The following is an 18,717-nucleotide window of genomic DNA, read 5'->3' as shown; positions in this document are numbered from 1 at the left end:
TTTCCCAAATGCTCAACAGAAAACTGTATTAAGCACTAAAATTAATCATTTTTTCTTAACAGTATAGAGGAATTTAAAGGTGCCTAAACTTATAGAGTATATAAATAAAGGTTAAATAAGACTCGGAACTCCTTCTGCTCATAGTCAAAACGAGAAGAGATTTTAATGCACATCTGCGGAACTAAACATCACATACACATCGTTACAGTAGTCCCAAAATCTCTTGACTTCTACTTCTGGTATCAGTTTTTTATAGGATCCGAGCTCTGCTGGTGTGTATTGGAAAGCCCCGACCAATGGCGTTGCTTTCCTCCATTTACGTAGTTCATTTGGCTCCGTCTTACACTGGATGTGTATTGGAAGTTCCTTGGAAATATTAAGACCTATTGACCTCCAACATCTGCTCCATTTCAAAGGTGCAAAACAAGTCAATTATTATTCTTATCTATCCAAACAGTTTATTTCCCAGACATTCTTTCCGTCTCACTTCGGCTTCGCACGCCAAGGAAAGCTGGGAGCCAGGTCAATTTGACTTTCTATGGCGCCAGATTTCCTCAGCGCAACTCCATAAAGAGTATTTCCACTCTTACATAATCCCAATCCATTTGACACAATACATTTCTTCTAGGTTAAAACATATCTTAGTGCGAAACCGACGAACAAACATAATTTTTAACTATTAATATAATTATATTCCTCTACATATCCCCCCTAAAATAAGTACACTTATTTTCTAATTAGGAATGATTTTCTTAAAGAGAATTGTATGGGTAGAGGTCTACTTACGAACCAGTGAAGATAATTTGTTATCTTACAGTGAATGTATAATTACAGTGCATTGCTGTCCCATGGCCAACAGTTCCACCTGTATAGGATCGAAAACCCTGTTTATGCATCTTTCGTTCAAGGGGAAAAATTCTCCTATGGCTCCAGAGGCAACCACCCGCAGGCACAAATGGAACTGCAGACCACAGTACCCGCAATGATTTTCACCCAACATCATCATTGGTCATATTGGCAAGAATTGAACAAGTAGAGATAAGCTTGAATTATAACACTAAACAAGTCCTTAGCAGCGATGCAGGATAACGTGGTGTTGCACAGTTCTTGTCCTCGAGTCGCAGAAGTAAATTGTTATTCCGGGTTGATGTTCCCTTGATTTTATTGTTCTGCCTCTCACAGTCCTGGTTCAGGGCCCCCAACACATTCTCCATTGTCCATGAGTCTCTGAGTCCAGCACACAAAGGGTCCCTGAACCACCAGTCTCTCTGGGTTGTCCTGAGAAGACAGAAAATACTGACCAGTATCTTGTAGTACAATATGTTCCAATTAAAGGTCTTCATTACTTGTATAGTGAAATCTTGGATGCCTCCATTATTCGATTTTAAAGTCCCATTAATAACTCACATGCGAGTTGCGCATAAGGATTTTCCATGTGGCATGATATACATTTCATTTAACATATTTCATGTCATATTATTACCACCTCTACATATCCTCCACTACACAACTCCCACTAGTCACTACATTTTTTCATACCTAATACCCCATCAAACACCAAGAATTATTTCTACTTATGCAAGGAATTCACAGGTAAATATGTTATAGACAATGAACAACAATACTAGACATGTTACCTTTCCCAATATTACCCATCAAACGAACACTGTAAATTAAATTTGTACAAAATCGCTGACAATACAATAAAAGAAATTGGCTAAAAAGAAAGGCAGTTTACACAATATCCAAACGTGGCAGATTTGAAACATGGTCATTGCAGAATCAATTATCCATGTAGACGCATAATAACGACATCACCTTTGCATTATAATGGTGTCAGTTCCCCCAGTTCTCACAGTCTTGCTCGTTAACAGTCCATATGGTTTCCAGGAGCCACGACTCCACCCCAAGACATAAGATATAAGAAAACAATACATCAACAAAAATAAACTTCCAATCAACTTCAGCAGTAATGATCATAACTTTAAAGAACATTCATGATGGGTTTAACAATTATGAGACATTATCAAAATTTTGAACCCAAAAAATATTGGTATTTTGGCTCACTCTACCCGTACTCAGGTTCAGCCGTTCATGTGGCAAATCTGCTCTTCCTGCTTCCAGCTTCTGAAAGACAGGTCTTATGGAAATATTCATCAAACAGGATTGAGTTTTGTTTAGGTTATAGAAATTTATTGACCAGGGTTTTCATGCAAAAGAAAGAAACAAGGGAAAGAAGCAAAAGGGAAGCAATAGGACCAGAAACCCCAGTTTCCTCTGGAAGACTTAAATCTGTAGTTATAGATTCTAACTTTTCGTTTTTATTCTGTGATGTTTCAAATAAGAGATTTGGAAACACTGAAATTTATGTTTGCATATGTGGGTGCATTGTTTGTTCAGATACATTGGACAACCTTTAGTCCAATTCAGTGCTATAATTAGTAACTTCGTCATTCCATTATGCAAGTCATTTCTACCATACAGTGCTGAAGTAATGTAATTATTATTACACTATATTAACTTTAGTACACAATTAATTAGCGAATTACCCCCCTATGACCATGACTACACCTTTATGTTAACGGAACTTAACAATTTTACTGTTTTATTTTTTATTTATTTATTTTTTAATTGTTTTTAGTTTATTCCCTACAATACTTAAAGATTTCAACATTTCAAGTGATCAGAAACTGAGTCGGCGCTCCGACGACTATCCAACATAGCAGTAAGCTTAAACACAAATCACTTCCTTTTATTCCCCATTGAGCCAGGTGTCATCGACTCACTGGTCTGTCAAAGTTACAAATTAGTGAAGGTTAAACATCATATTTCAGATTTCCCGAAATTCTAACTGTCTATAATGTGTAATTATAGTAATAAGGATTAGATCATACACTCTATATTGTAATTCAGTTCACGAGGATGTGAATTGTTAGGGTTAATGCCTCATATTCAGGATGTTGCTCCTTTTATGCTTAAATAATCTACAACCAAGAGAAGGTTTCATGTTCTTGCAGCTAAGGTCAGTGTTGAAATATACTGTAAACATTCCATTGAACTTGTTTCGTTTTCCGTGTATTTACTGTATTGCTCTTAGCGTTGATACCGGAAGCAATCTGCTGGGAATAACACTTCAGATTAAATAGTAGTTACCTTTGATAAACTAGACATTAATCACATCTAATTCATATCACCATGTTTTTGTTGCTTAGTTTATATGCTACTTAGAAAAAAATATTATTTTGAGTTTGCTATACATAATTCCATAATATAGCTGACGTTATTATTTGCTGCAAATGATTCTGTTAGTCAATTGGGTTGCATACTTTCCAATTAAGGAAATTATAATTTGCCAGTAGATTTCGGTTATAGCCTATGATTATCATTCTTGTATTCCGAGAACTGATCAAAAGTTACATGATGCAGATACAACCAATGTTAAGGCTTAAGCTACTCTGTCCTACTTTGGTTCTGACATTTGCTCATGAATTTCTGTTTGACGTGAGTCAGCATTAACCCGTAATGCAACATGCCTCTTAGGATAACGATATACCTGTATAGTTTTCAATTCTATGACTAACATACTTCCTCAATACTTCCAATTTCAGGCTATAATATCTGGCCAATAACCATATTAGATATTTCAGATTTTGATTTCAGGCTAATTAAGGATTTGTTGTTATGAAGCTTTTACTGTTATCTGCCATGGATTCATTTCCTATTATTTGGACGTAATTGTCATGTAGAGCTTAGTGATTTAAATTGGAAATGGGTATATAGTTTTAAATTATCTAATAATATTGCATCTTTGTTTCACCCTTGACTCGTTTATGTGTGCTCTATTGCTATCAGTTGTCATAGGCAGAGTTATGCCATAGGTAATGGAAGATTCAATTTCAGTTTTACTCCTGAAAAGGTTAATCAAATTTATTAAGGAATTGCTGAATTTGTTCCTCTTTTAAAATGTTTCATTTTCCCCGTTAGAAGATGTTAAGTCTTCTTGAATACTCTAAATGATTCCACAATGTTGATTTGTCAGCTCACTTATTATAGCTATTTCCATACTCATAGTGCTAATTTATTTACTTATTTATGTTAATTTGCTTGTATTTCTTCTTCCACACAAGGCAATATATTTCCTAAGTGGTACTTGGTTCTACAGTGCATCAATTTTGCAGAATAATTTTAGTTTAGTTTTAATAGTCCAATTGGAAAGTAAATTTCCTGGTTCTAATTTGAGAAATCATTTAATACAACCTTTATGTTTTTATTTATTTTCCTAAGAAAGTTTTATTCCTAAGAAGTGAGAAGTTTCCTAATATATATATAGTTCTTAGATTTAGGTTATAGATTAAAATGTACACTGTATTTCAGGAATGACCCCAAGATGTTGATGTGGCCCCAAGGGCATATTTTCAGTGGAGAGTCGTTATATTGAATTTAACCACCAATTGTCAGGAGAGATCTGTTCCAGTTACCTGAAATTCTGATTGCTTAAATCAAAATTTTACTTTAGCCATATTTTCATTGTTTGGTTTATCATACCGTCTCTCCAGGTCTCACTCCTCCTGTTCTGGAGATATTTAGGTGTCTTCCATCAGAACAAGGCGGCTAGAATGGGACAGATTTTCAGCTTCTGGAAAAGAAACAGAACTGAAAGCAGAAACAATTAGTACTTTTGATTAAGCAAAGAATGCAATCAAAACCTGGTCCTGTTTTTACTGTTTAACTCTAAGGCTGAGTCTGTTTACCTGGTGAGAATCGCAATCTGAATTTAAACATCTCGTCTTCTATCATTTGTTTTCCTGACAGCATATTTTGTGTTTGGCAGCTACAACAAGTTTTAGTTTGATGTGAGAGATAAACTTATTTTTATCGACAGTTTTAGTTACACAAACAATTTGATAACCAATCTAACAAAACCAAGATATTATTGTAAAATTTTCCAAATCCTTTCATAATTTTAAATGTAGATACCGAGGTCTGAATTGCAAGTAAGGCAAGGTGCACAATTGTCTGTTGTTGAAAGTGTGCAATAGACAACCTATTGGAGTGTTTAATGACATTCATAAGTTTTCCTAAGATAATTCCTGATTGTTTTATCCGTGAGTATAGTTTCTATGTGTGAGTTTCACGTTGTGTAACCATACTAAACACTAAATCTGGTTAAATTCAAACAAATCGTTATGATTTTAAATATCGATTGTTTAAAATAAAAGCATTATTGTGACAAAGTTCTTAAACTAAATTTATTTGTTCTAACATGTAACCTGCTGACCCCCCTTGAGCTAATCCAGGTGTGTAGGATAGGAGCTTTATAACTTATCCTTGTCGGGTTCACTTCAGCTTCTATTTGAATTATCTGAACCCGTTTTTTTTTTTTTTTCTTTTCTTTTTTTTTTTGTATAGAACAATATCCGTCTTGTTAGCAGTGCATGAGGTAATGAATTGATTTGTCATGGGAGAACTCACTATCTTTATTCTTCGACAGAACATGCTAGTTTAGCAAATAAACAATTTAGACAAGGTCTTAACCAGTCAACTAGAATTGAGGATATTGCTCTGCAATGGGAATAAAATAGCATTTTCACACAATTATAAGTTTGCTTAATTTGATTAATTTTCTTTTCAATAGTTATTATTTTATGTAATTATGTATTTCTTATATAATTTGAATGGCCACATGTAGCATCAGTTTATCATCTTTTAGATCTTCCTGGTGGACTGTCCTTTGCCCCGGGTTGCATGAGTATTCAGGTGCTGCTGATCTTTCCATCCATGGCTGTTGCCAACAGGTGTGGAGACCATGTCCTGTGCTCAGCCGTTGTTGTTTTTGGTCTGAGCATCGTTTGTTGCTTCACGTCAGAGCAGGCGTTGTGCCAGTGCTCCATGACCCACGCAGGTTTCTGCTGTGGAGATGAGTTTTGGTTCTCCATGTTGACATGCTGTGTCAGCATTATTGACACTCCTCCTTTAGTGCCAATGTTGTCATATGCAACTCTTTCATGGCTAACAGATCCACCTCTTAATGATTAATAATATGATCATTTAAAGTGAGTTATTTTATCTTGCCTTTAATCAATCGTTTGTTTGAGTTAAATCCTATTTTATCCCCACATCAATTTTATTAATTATAATTATAGCATTATCTGTATAGATGTTTTTGTTTACGGTTCCAGAGGTCTTCCAATAACAAACCAATTACATCTTCATATTACCCATAATTCCAAGGGGAGTAAATATCATTACAATGTTTTTAACACATACCATCCTGTCTAAAATATGTTATTCATAACTTTATTATTGCTGTCACTGCACTGATTCACTGTGTCACCTGTGCATGTTAATAATTAATGCCAATTCTTCCTAGAATATTATCTTCCATTGAATGATTTCTATGTAAAAACCGTCTGTCCTTTGTCTATTCTAGTTATTTTGATTTGTTAATTATATTTCCCATAATTTAAATCCTATATCCTGTTTCACTTAAACTGAACAGAGTAGTGTTGAGGATCGTGGCCCAGTTTTTCTTTAGTCCGCCCGTGTTGCAGTTCCCAGCAGTTGGGCTCCAAGCCCCCCTTTTCCTTTGCTCTCCTCCGTCCTCTCCTCTGCTCTGAGCTGCGCCTGTGTGTGCAGCTTCTGGCCTTGTGCCTCATGTGACGTGGAGGTGGAGGCGTAGAGACTGTGGTGTTTGATTACAACACAATTTATACAACAATATTAACGTCTTTTCATGACACTTAAACTCAACGTAACTAACGCTTTCATCTTAACTCAATGAGTTGAGATATAGAACTGTAAACACTTTCATAACATCTCATGATAATAAAATCTTAAAACAAAATCACTGTCTTCACTTAATACAACATCTTCCACATTCCAAACATATTATGTTCAATGTTTTCCAAAACCATTTGCTAATAATTCCTTTTCATAAGTTAGAATTAATTTAGATCCATAGTTTGACTCTGTCGACTCAGTACTCCTACAGATTTAAATGATCAATTGCAGAATCTTAAAGGCATCCTGCCAACCTTCTCTATAGTCCGGACTTTTGAGTACTGAGAGGTCAGGCTTGCTGTGGATGACTAAAGGCCTTGAAATTTCGTTTAAAGATTGTAGTTTCATATAAAAATGTTGGTGTGAAATTGACATTCATCAATCCAAGTAATAACTAACTATACTAGGTCAGAGGGATGTTAGTAAAACACTTATGACAAACAGAACAACATTAAGACAAACACGTAGACAACATAGAAACAATCTGATAGGTAATCTCGCCGGCACTTATTCTACCTCAAGTACAGCTAATCCTTGTTGTGTTGCCCTGTGTGGTTTGTGTGTCAGTGTGTGTATATGGTACGTGGGAGGAGGCGTGCCTATGTGTGTAACATCATGAACGCGCTCACGTCGGAGTGCGAGCGGAAATTCCAATTGCCGGCCGCTCAGAGCTGTTTTACTTTTTTCAATTCTCTTCCTTAACCCCAGATGGGGAGGAAGGGAAGGTTGTGTATTACTGTCCATTACTATGTGTGTGTGTGTGTGTGTGTAGCCTGTCCCTACCTTATTCTCTTCTTTGCTCTGCTTAGTTTAACCTTTAATAGTAGATCATTTGGGCCCACAAACCCGCTATTCGTACAGCAAAGCCAAAGCGTGAACATTAACCATCATTTTGCATGCATCGCACACAAACTCCAACCAATCACCAGTTTTACTCAGTCAAGCCGTTCACCTCTAATAATAATAAAGCAAAACTCCTGGTGCTCAAAGCCAAACATGCAATTTTAGCTGTTTATTACATGCGTTCACACTCTATCATACATTTCTCATTCCAACTTCCATTCATTTTGTCATACTTTGCTCATTAAACTGTTCTTTCACATTCATCCGTCCATATACTGTATATCCTTCACACAAATATTTATTACACATCTTATCAAGCACAGATCAACATCATTCTGGTAGGCCTACTCACACACACTTTCATTCCTCTCTTCCCCAGGTATTTAGGACATAATTTAAAGTGTCATGGTAATCTAGTTAATTCCCTAATTTATCTTTATCTTATTTATCTTAATTTATCTTATCGCTTATTTATCGACACTAGTTATTATTTTCTTGCCAGAACAAATAATTTTCACTTCTGCCTGTCATTATTTCTCCAAGTTTCCTTATTTTACTAATTCAGAGATCTCAGAATTTATTGCGGTTAAGGCCATTTTATTGTCATGTGCGTCTCTCCTTTCCTTACGTTCCTACTCAGAGAACTAGTTAATGTAACTTCAATTAATTAGTGTATTTATTTATAAAAATATAAAATATGGTTGGTTAGTGATCTGATTCTTTCAGGAAAAAAAAACTACCTTTTAGTCCTCGTCTGGCGCGGTCACCACCAATAACGTCTGCTTTTTTTTTTTTTTTTTCCTTTATATTGCCTGAATCTAACTTTATTGGCTATTAAAATTAAACTAGCAAAGAGCTCAACTGAATAGTGACTGCTTCCAATTCTTTAATTCTTTAATTTGGCACCAATGTAATATAATCATGGATCTACTGTGAATCAAATCATAAGGAATAAGTTGATTAATTTAGTTAGTTGCGCTCGCTATATCCGCTCCTTGTAGTATTGCTTGCTTATTATTGCTTAATATTGCTAAATATGTTATATATTCTTCAATAGATATAGCAGTTAAGTGAGTTTTCCTACAGTTTTCAACTCTATTTACAGTAAAATATACATTTAAAAGATGTTCAACATAGTTCAGTGTCACAGAACAATGATTATTTAGATGAAAGTCTGTTTTATTTGAGTTAATTTGAGGCTATATGCTTTTAACCTCTTTGGTTTGAACAAAGAGTAGTGAAAAAAAGAAAAGCTACGCTGCACTTCTCTTCAGTTGGTGAGCAAGGGTGGGCTAGTTAGCCGTAATAGGAAGTGGGCTGTATAAGATATTGTGGACTACAAGTTGGGTGTGTTCAAGGAATGGTCTCAAATCACGAAAGATCCGGGACCCGTGACGTGTGTTGAAACAGAGGAGGGAGAGACAGAAAAATAGAAAGGGTGGGAGAGAGAGAAAGAGAGCGGGGTAGAAAGGGTGGAAGGGAATGTTTGTGTGTCTATCCTTTGGCAATCCGCCACAAACGCCTTTCTTTTCTCTCAGTGTAACTTAGGCTGTAGATATGGTTATATTTTCCAATCTTTGTTACCTAAGTTACGAACAGTATAGAACAATTGTAGACAAATTAAAGGCCAACTTTTAACTCTTAAGCAGAGCACAGTTTCAACGCTTCAACGCCACTTTGAAGCAATCAGTCATTTAATGAGCCAAAACATGCACATTTCAAGTTTACAATATATACAGAGCATGCCGTTGAATAATTGCACAGCAGACACATACGCATTCATTCCCAATTATTCAGCATTCGTCTCAGCACATTCATTCCATTTATTTTCTTCTTAATATTGCTCTTTTCTCCACTTCCTGTGAAATTTCTTCTCCCCGGGGATTCTAATATATATATAACTTATTGACTATTATATTTATAAAAATATTAATTTAAATGGCTACTGATTTAACTAGCCATTGGTCAATTTTAATGTGTGCACACAATAGAATATTCTTATGTTAGGACCACAATTATTCAGCCAAGGCACAATTTAACTCCAACTCCTCTTACAAAGATTTTAGACAAAGAAAATAATGAAACACATACTGCAGTTTAATTCACATAAATATTCTTTTAAAAAACTCAATTTCCTAAACTTTGAGACTTCTCAGTATATGTCTCAGACTCGTCGTTTTAGGCCCCTTATTTCTAACTGAAAGATTTCTTATCTAATCAGCCGAAATGAAGGAATCAATCCTCGCTCAGCCCAGTCGAAATCGAAGATTTGTGACCTTAAACTTTATTCTCAGCGCTTTACATCAACTTATATATGGAGATCTCAATCTTTACTTTTCCTTTATTCATATATCTCAGGCCTCACCAAGAAATCTGATATTTCATTTGGAGGTGTTCCTCGCTTTCTCTGGGGAAGGTTGGAAGCACCTCCTGGCCTTTTTCTAGAGATCGCAATCTCTCTTCGCAGATTCAGCTGGCTTAATATTAAACTTATGGCCTCTTGCCATTCTCCTAACCCACGGCCTCTCGCCGTATTTAACAAATCGTGATATGTTTTAATTAATCAACTCGCGAAGGCGCTTGCTCAGAAGAGCTTCACCCAGCTTGCTGAAATGTTGTAACTTATAACGCGGAATGGAAATTCCTAGAGTGTTACACATCGCCAAAAGGGCGTAAAGCCAGACTGACAAAGGTGCTTGTTTTAAGGTTGCGTATATTTCCAGAATGTAAAAGGTAACTATGAGCCTTTGGTGATTAGGCAACCCCCCTTAGCGCTAAGGGTTCGCTTGATGATGAGCAGAAAAGAACCTTATCACTTTTTAGCTCTTCAGACTGCCACCAGACAAGAATCCTTTCTATAATTTAATAAGTAAGAGATAAAAATCTTACCTCTTTTTCTGTGTCTGGCCCGGATCCCTGCCTTGCAGCCAGTCTGGAGAGAGACACCTTTTCGTCCCCTTTAAATCTGAATCGGCTCATTGGCACGTCGGGTGTCACCATTTATATAGAGGAATTTAAAGGTGCCTAAACTTATAGAGTATATAAATAAAGGTTAAATAAGACTCGGAACTCCTTCTGCTCATAGTCAAAACGAGAAGAGATTTTAATGCACATCTGCGGAACTAAACATCACATACACATCGTTACAGTAGTCCCAAAATCTCTTGACTTCTACTTCTGGTATCAGTTTTTTATAGGATCCGAGCTCTGCTGGTGTGTATTGGAAAGCCCCGACCAATGGCGTTGCTTTCCTCCATTTACGTAGTTCATTTGGCTCCGTCTTACACTGGATGTGTATTGGAAGTACCTTGGAAATATTAAGACCTATTGACCTCCAACATCTGCTCCATTTCAAAGGTGCAAAACAAGTCAATTATTATTCTTATCTATCCAAACAGTTTATTTCCCAGACATTCTTTCCGTCTCACTTCGGCTTCGCACGCCAAGGAAAGCTGGGAGCCAGGTCAATTTGACTTTCTATGGCGCCAGATTTCCTCAGCGCAACTCCATAAAGAGTATTTCCACTCTTACATAATCCCAATCCATTTGACACAATACATTTCTTCTAGGTTAAAACATATCTTAGTGCAAAACCGACGAACAAACATAATTTTTAACTATTAATATAATTATATTCCTCTACAACAGTTCCCCCTTTTGAGGTCTTAATCAAAAGACCTCAATAAAAATTGATTAAGCCTTCTAATACAGAACCAAAACTATGTATTAAACTAATAAAAATAAAAAAACGAAAAAACCAAAAAACAAAAAGACAAAAGAGTGACGTACCCTAATTATATACAGTTCCCCTTTTTAAACAAAACTCAAGGGTAAGAAATACTTATCCTTACAAAAATATAAAAACATAAAACAAAATTATCACAATCCAACCAAAACACGGGACAAACAAAAACCCAAAGTATAAAATAAAAAATAAAACAGGGACATACATAGAAAAATTTGTAAGAAATAGTCGGCAACTTAAAGGACAACATTCATCACAAAATTACAATCTGTCAAAATGAGAAAGACACAAAATTACAATCTGTTGCTCGTCTTTTTTCTGTTTTTTTTTTTTTTTTTTTTTTTTTTTTTTAATGTCCATCGACAGTCTCTCAAAAAATATGAAGTCTTCGTCAGGAAATGTTCAAAAATGCGCGCAAAAAACGAAACGAAAGTCCTTTTCAGAGTTCGCAACGAACGAAAACACGCAATAAAAAGTTAATGATGATCCTCTTGCAGCCTGATCTTCTTCGGTCGGAAACCTCAGGTTTCCACCTGAGCGTCCGTTGCTCACTGAAAATTGGATTATTATGCCAATTTAAACAGTGAGTTTTAAGGAGAAAGTGAAATCTCCTCGTGAGGAAACTAGATCTTGTGAAATGACCAGTCACAGGTTATTAAACAGACATTTTATTTTCAACATGAATTTCATTAGCATCAGAAACACAATTACAACATTCTTTAATATCATCTTCATTACTGTCAGCATAATCAAACGATGGTTTCACCTAAAAAATAAATTTGCTTTGTCACTTTCCATCAGGGGAATTACTTTAATCATTTTTTATCAAAGAACGCAGACTTTGAATGAGACCACATCCGCAGGGCACCAGGAAAACAGCTGCAAAACTGTAATGACAAAACAGAGTTCAGATTTTCCAAAGGCATCATTCATTTGTGTAGTCATCACAAACATCTTCAATTCACTGTGTGTCCGAGTGAATCCTCCAACGCTCGTGGCTCTGTGGCTGCTATCGTCGAAATAAGTGTGAAACCGCTTCTCCAAGCAGTCACACTCCGCCTCGAATGACAACAGCTTGTGTTGCAGAGTCCAGAGTCCTACCTGGAGCTCGGAACTCCAGGCCAGTCTGTGTGTAAAACCATGAGCAACTCATCACGTGAAGCCTTATCTCCTACTTTGTCCAGTTCTGCTCATTAAATGGTGGATGTGATCCCTTCAATTTACGTTTCTATTATTATATACTATAGCTCCCACCGATGGAAAACACCAAAACCCTGTAATCATTTGCTTCAAAAGACATGTTTCCAAAGTAACGTTTTGCCAGAATATTAAACATATGCAGATCTTCCTCTTAAACCAATCTTGTAAAAATAGGATTAAACAAACGAAACAAAACAATCACAAAAACTTAAAAATGTAGTTGTAAAGCTTACATTTACCATCAAAAAATGAATATCAATGTGAATTAAACAGTCCAGTTTAAATTACTTTTATAGAACAAACTAGATCTTACTGGTTGTTTGTCTAAAACATTCTACATGCGTTCCTTAAACAAAATTCAAAAGAGTTAGACCTGGAGAAATTATAATGTCAATGTATGACTTAACAAATCCAAACATTTTCAAAATCTACCAATTTTACCTAGGTCTTTTTACTTATCGTCGAATTTAAAATTTAAAGTTTTATTCAAAATCATTTTAAATGGATGTAAATCAAAAAATCAAAATCAAGTTTAGAAAAATCATTATGATCCCACATATCAGACCCACCTGAGTTATTTTACTGATTAGTGATAACTTTAATCAATAACAGATTCTTCAAAACATTTCTTAAAACATTCTTGCTCCATTAAATTAATGCTCTGAAAATGGCTAACACAATAATATTTTTAATTTTTATAATTATTTTCCCAAGTTAATTAACCAAAATATGCTTCATTATCACTATAAATTTGTCTATTGGTTTCAAAATACTTTAGCCCATTGACAGAACATCTTTTAATGGAGAACAACTCAAATCCATTTAAAATAAGCACATATATTACCAGACAATATTTTCCTTTCACTTTTATGTGTAGCACAGATCAGACATGTTCTTCAAAAATTTGTTTAAGTAATATTAATTTCAGTATTGTAATTAAGCAATATAAGAGATAAACCCGTAACATATTCTCCCCCTTGATGATACATTACTTGCTAATGTATCACAATGTCTACTAAGTTAAATAAAGATGTTGCTTAAACAGGGTTATTATTTTAGCTGAGAAAATCCACCCATATTCAATGCTGCCCCTGTCCTAAAAGGCAAACGCTCAAAACAAACAGAACAATTTATTTTAGCATGCGTTAAACCTTCAAGATTACTATTTTCCCAAAACATTTCACATTACAGTTGTAAAGCTCATTATTTCATTTTACTGTTATGATTTTCAAATAATCCGTTTTACAAACTTCTCAAGAATTTTCAGCAGTGTTTGACAAAACGTGTGTACCAATTAACACTAGAACTACCAAAGATTCCCAAAATGGGAATCCTCGTCCAGGTACCAGAGAGGGGCCAGTTTGGCCCTGTCCCTAGAGCTACCAGAGAGGGGCCAGTTTGGCCCTCCAAGAGAGGGTGTGAAGAGGCGCCTTTGTTATGTAAATAAGGCCATTACTATCCTGTTCCAAGGACAATCAGCGTGAAAGTTGATGTAGTGAGTTTGGCTCTCCTCCCCCCTGCAGGGATGCTAATTGCTAATGCTTTTTCTGTGCAATCCTTTCTGTGGTATCGGCTGCTTCAACCCAAATGCAGTATATTTCAAGTCCCATGCATAGTTTCTCTTTGCATGGTAATTCTTACAACAAATCCTGATGTTGTTTTCTAAGTTTTGTCCCTCTAGTATCTTGTCTTGACTCTCAATTTTCTTTTTTAAACAACATGTTAACCAGTTTAATAGCAGATGCGCTCTAAAACTTTGTATATTTTGCATCCTTTGTTTACGGCTTTTTTTTTGTGCAAACTTTACAACAAAATTAAATGTCTTTTCTTAGTGGTTAAATTATCAGCTAATAAACTGTTCATGATCTACTGCATACGTTTTGTTAGGTCAGTTGTTAACCTAACAAGCAACAACAACTGCACCATTTAATTGATTTTAAATGTGTACTATAGGCAGAAATGTCTGTCCACTAGCCTATATTAATTATTTAGTAATAAGCTGTTGTAGTGACTGGTGGATGGTTATGGTCTTTTCTATAATTTCTTCTCTGAAATTGCAATAGAGGACTGGGGTTTCACAGCACACTATGGTGAAAAGTCAATTTAATGATGTCGATGAAAGGATGTTAGCTGCCATCTTCCAGGTGTGTTCAGTTGGAATCAGAGAGTAATTAGCACGAAAACTAAGAGTACTTGTTCCATGCAGGTCATCTACATCCTTTCAACAATTGTCAATGTCTAAGCCTATCACACTGCATGCATCCTCACCCCCGTCTATTGACTGCCTCTTCAGCTGTTGGTTTTGTAGGTTTAAATACTCAACAAGCTGTCGATCTTTTACACAGCATCAATGTTATTCTTATCTCTATAAAACAGAAAACTGTATTAAGCACTAAAATTAATCATTTTTTCTTAACAATAACATCTATTTTTTATCTAGTTTTAGCCACTGAACCATACACCACACTCCCATAATCTATTCTTGACCAAATTAGTGACACATAACATTTTTAAGTGATTCAAAATGTGTTTTGAGCATGTCAACCCTGCTAAACACCTCATAGTATTAAGAATCTTTTTACTTTTCTCCATAAAATGTTCTATATGATTTTCCCAAGTTAATTTCTTATCAAAAATTACTCCCAAAAAACAAAAACAGTCAACCCTTTCTAAATACAACTTTTTATCCACCCCAATGTTTTTATTTGTAAAAAAAACACTACTTTTGTCTTCTCGATTGAAAATTTAAAACCCCACTCTATCCCTGCCTTCCTGAAGTTTTAAAATAAGATGTACTACATTTTTTCCAGACTCCTCTGTGGAGCAGAGCCCTGCTTTTAAAGACACAGGCTCCGCCCACAGAAAGTCCAAACAAGCAAACCCCCCCCAAAAAACAACAAAAAACTAAGCAATTACTTCTAACTCAAATAAACTCTTAAAGTATACAAAATAAAATAATAATAATAGCAATAATAAAATAATAATAATATAATAATGAGAGAAAAATCATTCAATAAATAAACAAACTTGTAAACAAAAATACAATACTCAATTTAATAGAAAACACTCAGTACATTCTGATGACATCACTACGTCAACATGTGACTCTGTCCCGGGACGCCACAATCTGGAAACAACCCTGCTTGAAAATGGAACCAAGAAAATGTTTGAAGCTGAAAATAACAGGTTAGGATGAATGTTAACTGAAGCAGGAACACCGCATGTGCACCCACGATGAAGACTGCATTGATCATGCTGGCGCAGCTAAATTTGTCACCAAGTTGGACCTATTAAAAGGTTAACACCTACAGCTTCTGAGATTTCTGCTTTTGTAACTCCTGATTATTTCCTCCAATATACTGTTATGCCTTTCGGGTTGAATAACGCACCCTGCCATAAAGGGTGCGTTACTCATTCCAACGCTTAATGCAAAAGGTATTATTTGGAGTGTGAAATTGTGAAGCATATTTCGATAATGTAGTAATTTATTCTATTACTTGGTCAGAACATCTGGAAACACTCTCAGAGGTGCTCAGTCGTTTCCGTGATGCTTCTCTCACATTAAACACTTCAAAATCCGAGTTTGGTAAAGCCACCATAACATACTTAGGAAAACAGGTTGGTCAAATGCATCCTATTGCTGCTAAAATGCAGGCAATAGTTGATTTTCCTGTCCCGCAGACAAAAAAAGATTTGCCTCGATTTTTGGGAATGTGTGGTTTTTATTGTGGACTTTGCAGAAATCTTTCAGATGTGGTTAGTCCACTGACTGAACTTGCCAGTCCTTTGAAATCCTTTCTTTGGTCTTCATCTTGTCAGGTTGCGTTTGCGTCCGCCAAGGCATTGTTATGTAGTGCACTAGTGCTGGCTGTGGCAAATTTTGAGCGTCCCTTTAAACTGGAAGTTGATGCAAGTTTGTGTGGCATCAGAGCTGTTCTTCTGCAAGAAGATGAGCAAGGCAAAGATCATCCTGTCTGCTACATTTCAAAAATGTTTGACAGTCATTAGCTTCATTGCAGTACAATTAAAAAAGAAGCTCTTGCTTTGTTACTTGCATTACAGAACTTTGAAGTTTATATTGGCTCTAGTGTGCACCCTGTACAAGTGTTTACCGATCATAACCCGCTGGTTTTTGTCTCCCAAATGCGCAATTCCAACCACAGATTGATGCGCTGGTCTTTGCTGCGGCAAGACTTTGAACACTTACGGGTGTGTTTAATGCTTGGGAAAGGGGTGTTAAGACTAGCATCATAAATTTAATCATGCAAACGTGAGTGTGCAGGTGCCCGTACCTGATTGGCTCCTAGAAGATGCCGGAGACATCCAATTGGTGGCCTCCCGGAGGTGATGGATATAAAAGCTGCTGACACAGACTTCCTGCCATCCATCCTCAGCTCATCTCAAACGGTGACATGTTAACACCTTGTAAAGTTCTTGGAGTTCTAGGAGTGAGCTGCTGTTCATGTTTCCTTAGTTTTCTCATGTTTTTCGTAATTAGGAAGGTACGTTTTGTCATTTGGTTTATTTACTTTCCATTAGGTAAGTTGGTTAATATTCAGATAGTTTCTGATAGGTTAATTTTAATTCCTAACTAGCAAAGATTCAAACCAGAGACATAATTGTCTTTTCTGCAGAAAAGGAGGGAAGATCCGAGACACGGAATACCGCTGTAAAACACTGTCTGGGATCAACTCTGCCCGATCTTTCTCTGCATTTGGCTTTATTAGAAAATACAAGGAAGGAGGTTGGGCTTTTTCATAGTCACACAAAGAATTTGACCAATGACCTTTTTCTACAGGGTGTTCTGGAACCTTCTGTAGACATGCCCTTAAAAGGGCATGTGGCTGACCACAACTAATCAGTTACACATGGAGCTGATAACACAGGAATGTGTAAAGTCTCTAGCCTCGAGGCAAACATCCTAAAAATGGTTAATAGTGTTTCACAGAAGAAGAGGAATCAAGTAAACATCAAACAAAATAATAAAATGAAAACATAACCTTTCAAATAAACTCACAAGTAAATGAACTTAGATAATTTTTCTAACAGTTTCCTTTTGTTTTTTTCGGCATTGATCCATATGCTCCACTTGTTGTGACATCTCAATCAAAAATACATATTTTTACATCATAAATAACATTATAATATGTTCAACTTTGTGTGTATTGGCTACTTGAGATCTGAAGAGGATGAATCCTTCATGTTGTGAAGGATCACAACATGAGGTTCCTCTGTAGGAACTCTCTGCAGGCCCTTCAGAGATTTCTGCAAAGCAAATTCTGTGCTGCCATTTGGGAGGTACACTTGGTGAATGTGTAGGTTCATAACACATTCGAACCATAACACAAAACATTCTCAAGTCCAGGCCATTTACCATTTACCAATGTGCAAACTTTGACCCCACTGGTGTTGGAGACTGGGGAAATTGGCTACGCTGCGCAGGTGGCTAGGTGGAGAATTGCAGCCACATTGCATCATGATTCCTCTAACATTTCATTTTACTACAAAATTAAAATTTAATTATAGATCAACTTAACCATAGGCCTTCTAAACAGCAGTGTTATTTCTGCTCCTGCGAGTGAGCTATAGCTATGCATAAGTATTCTTATTTAGCAAATGACTGTCATGGTGGAGTTAACTGTCTTAGCCCATATGCAGAACACTACAGGAGATCATAGAATCAGTTAAAGACGTTTATTATAACAATGGTGGATAATGAGGAATAGAGGGGAGGAACACCTCAGGATGGACTCACGGAACAGTAGGCTCACTACAATACAGTCAAATGAGATGATGAGTTCAGGGAAAAATGGGAAAAGGACGTGATCAACGGAGCAGGGCTATTCTTACTTGTGAGGTAGACGGCCAATCCAGGGAAGGGGTTCGGCTGAGGAGTCGGGGCTTACGTAGGCTGACAGTCCGTGTTCCAGGGAGCAGAGGCTACAGCCGTAGCGGATCTGCACGGAGGTGGGCAGACGTGGAGGAGGACGGACAGGTAACAGCGGGCACACCAGGAGACCGAAGAGCGAGGACCACCAGCGGGGAAGGAATCCAGGACCACTTGAGATCGACGGAGGAAGTGAGAGTGGGACTCGGGCAACCAGCGGGTGAGACCCGCGGCGTCGCGAGGAAGATGTTTCCAGAAATCA

General features: G+C 36.5%; 1 protein-coding gene and 1 long non-coding RNA gene across 3 annotated transcripts in view; both read left to right on the top strand.

The window, feature by feature from the left end:
* The window catches only part of lin7b (lin-7 homolog B (C. elegans)), a 49,748-nt gene that overhangs the window by 12,352 nt on the left and 18,679 nt on the right, over positions 1-18,717 (top strand). The gene's annotated exons all lie outside the window — the stretch shown is intronic.
* On the top strand, positions 22-11,451 carry LOC114147870 (uncharacterized). The gene is made up of 2 exons (XR_003596156.1): positions 22-61; positions 11,272-11,451. It is a non-coding gene; the product is annotated as an uncharacterized LOC114147870 (long non-coding RNA).

The sequence above is a fragment of the Xiphophorus couchianus genome, chromosome 7 (genome assembly GCF_001444195.1).
Source record: "Xiphophorus couchianus chromosome 7, X_couchianus-1.0, whole genome shotgun sequence".
NCBI lineage: Eukaryota > Metazoa > Chordata > Actinopteri > Cyprinodontiformes > Poeciliidae > Xiphophorus > Xiphophorus couchianus.
Note: the sequence above shows the minus strand (reverse complement) of the source record. Positions and strands in the feature narration are given on the sequence as shown.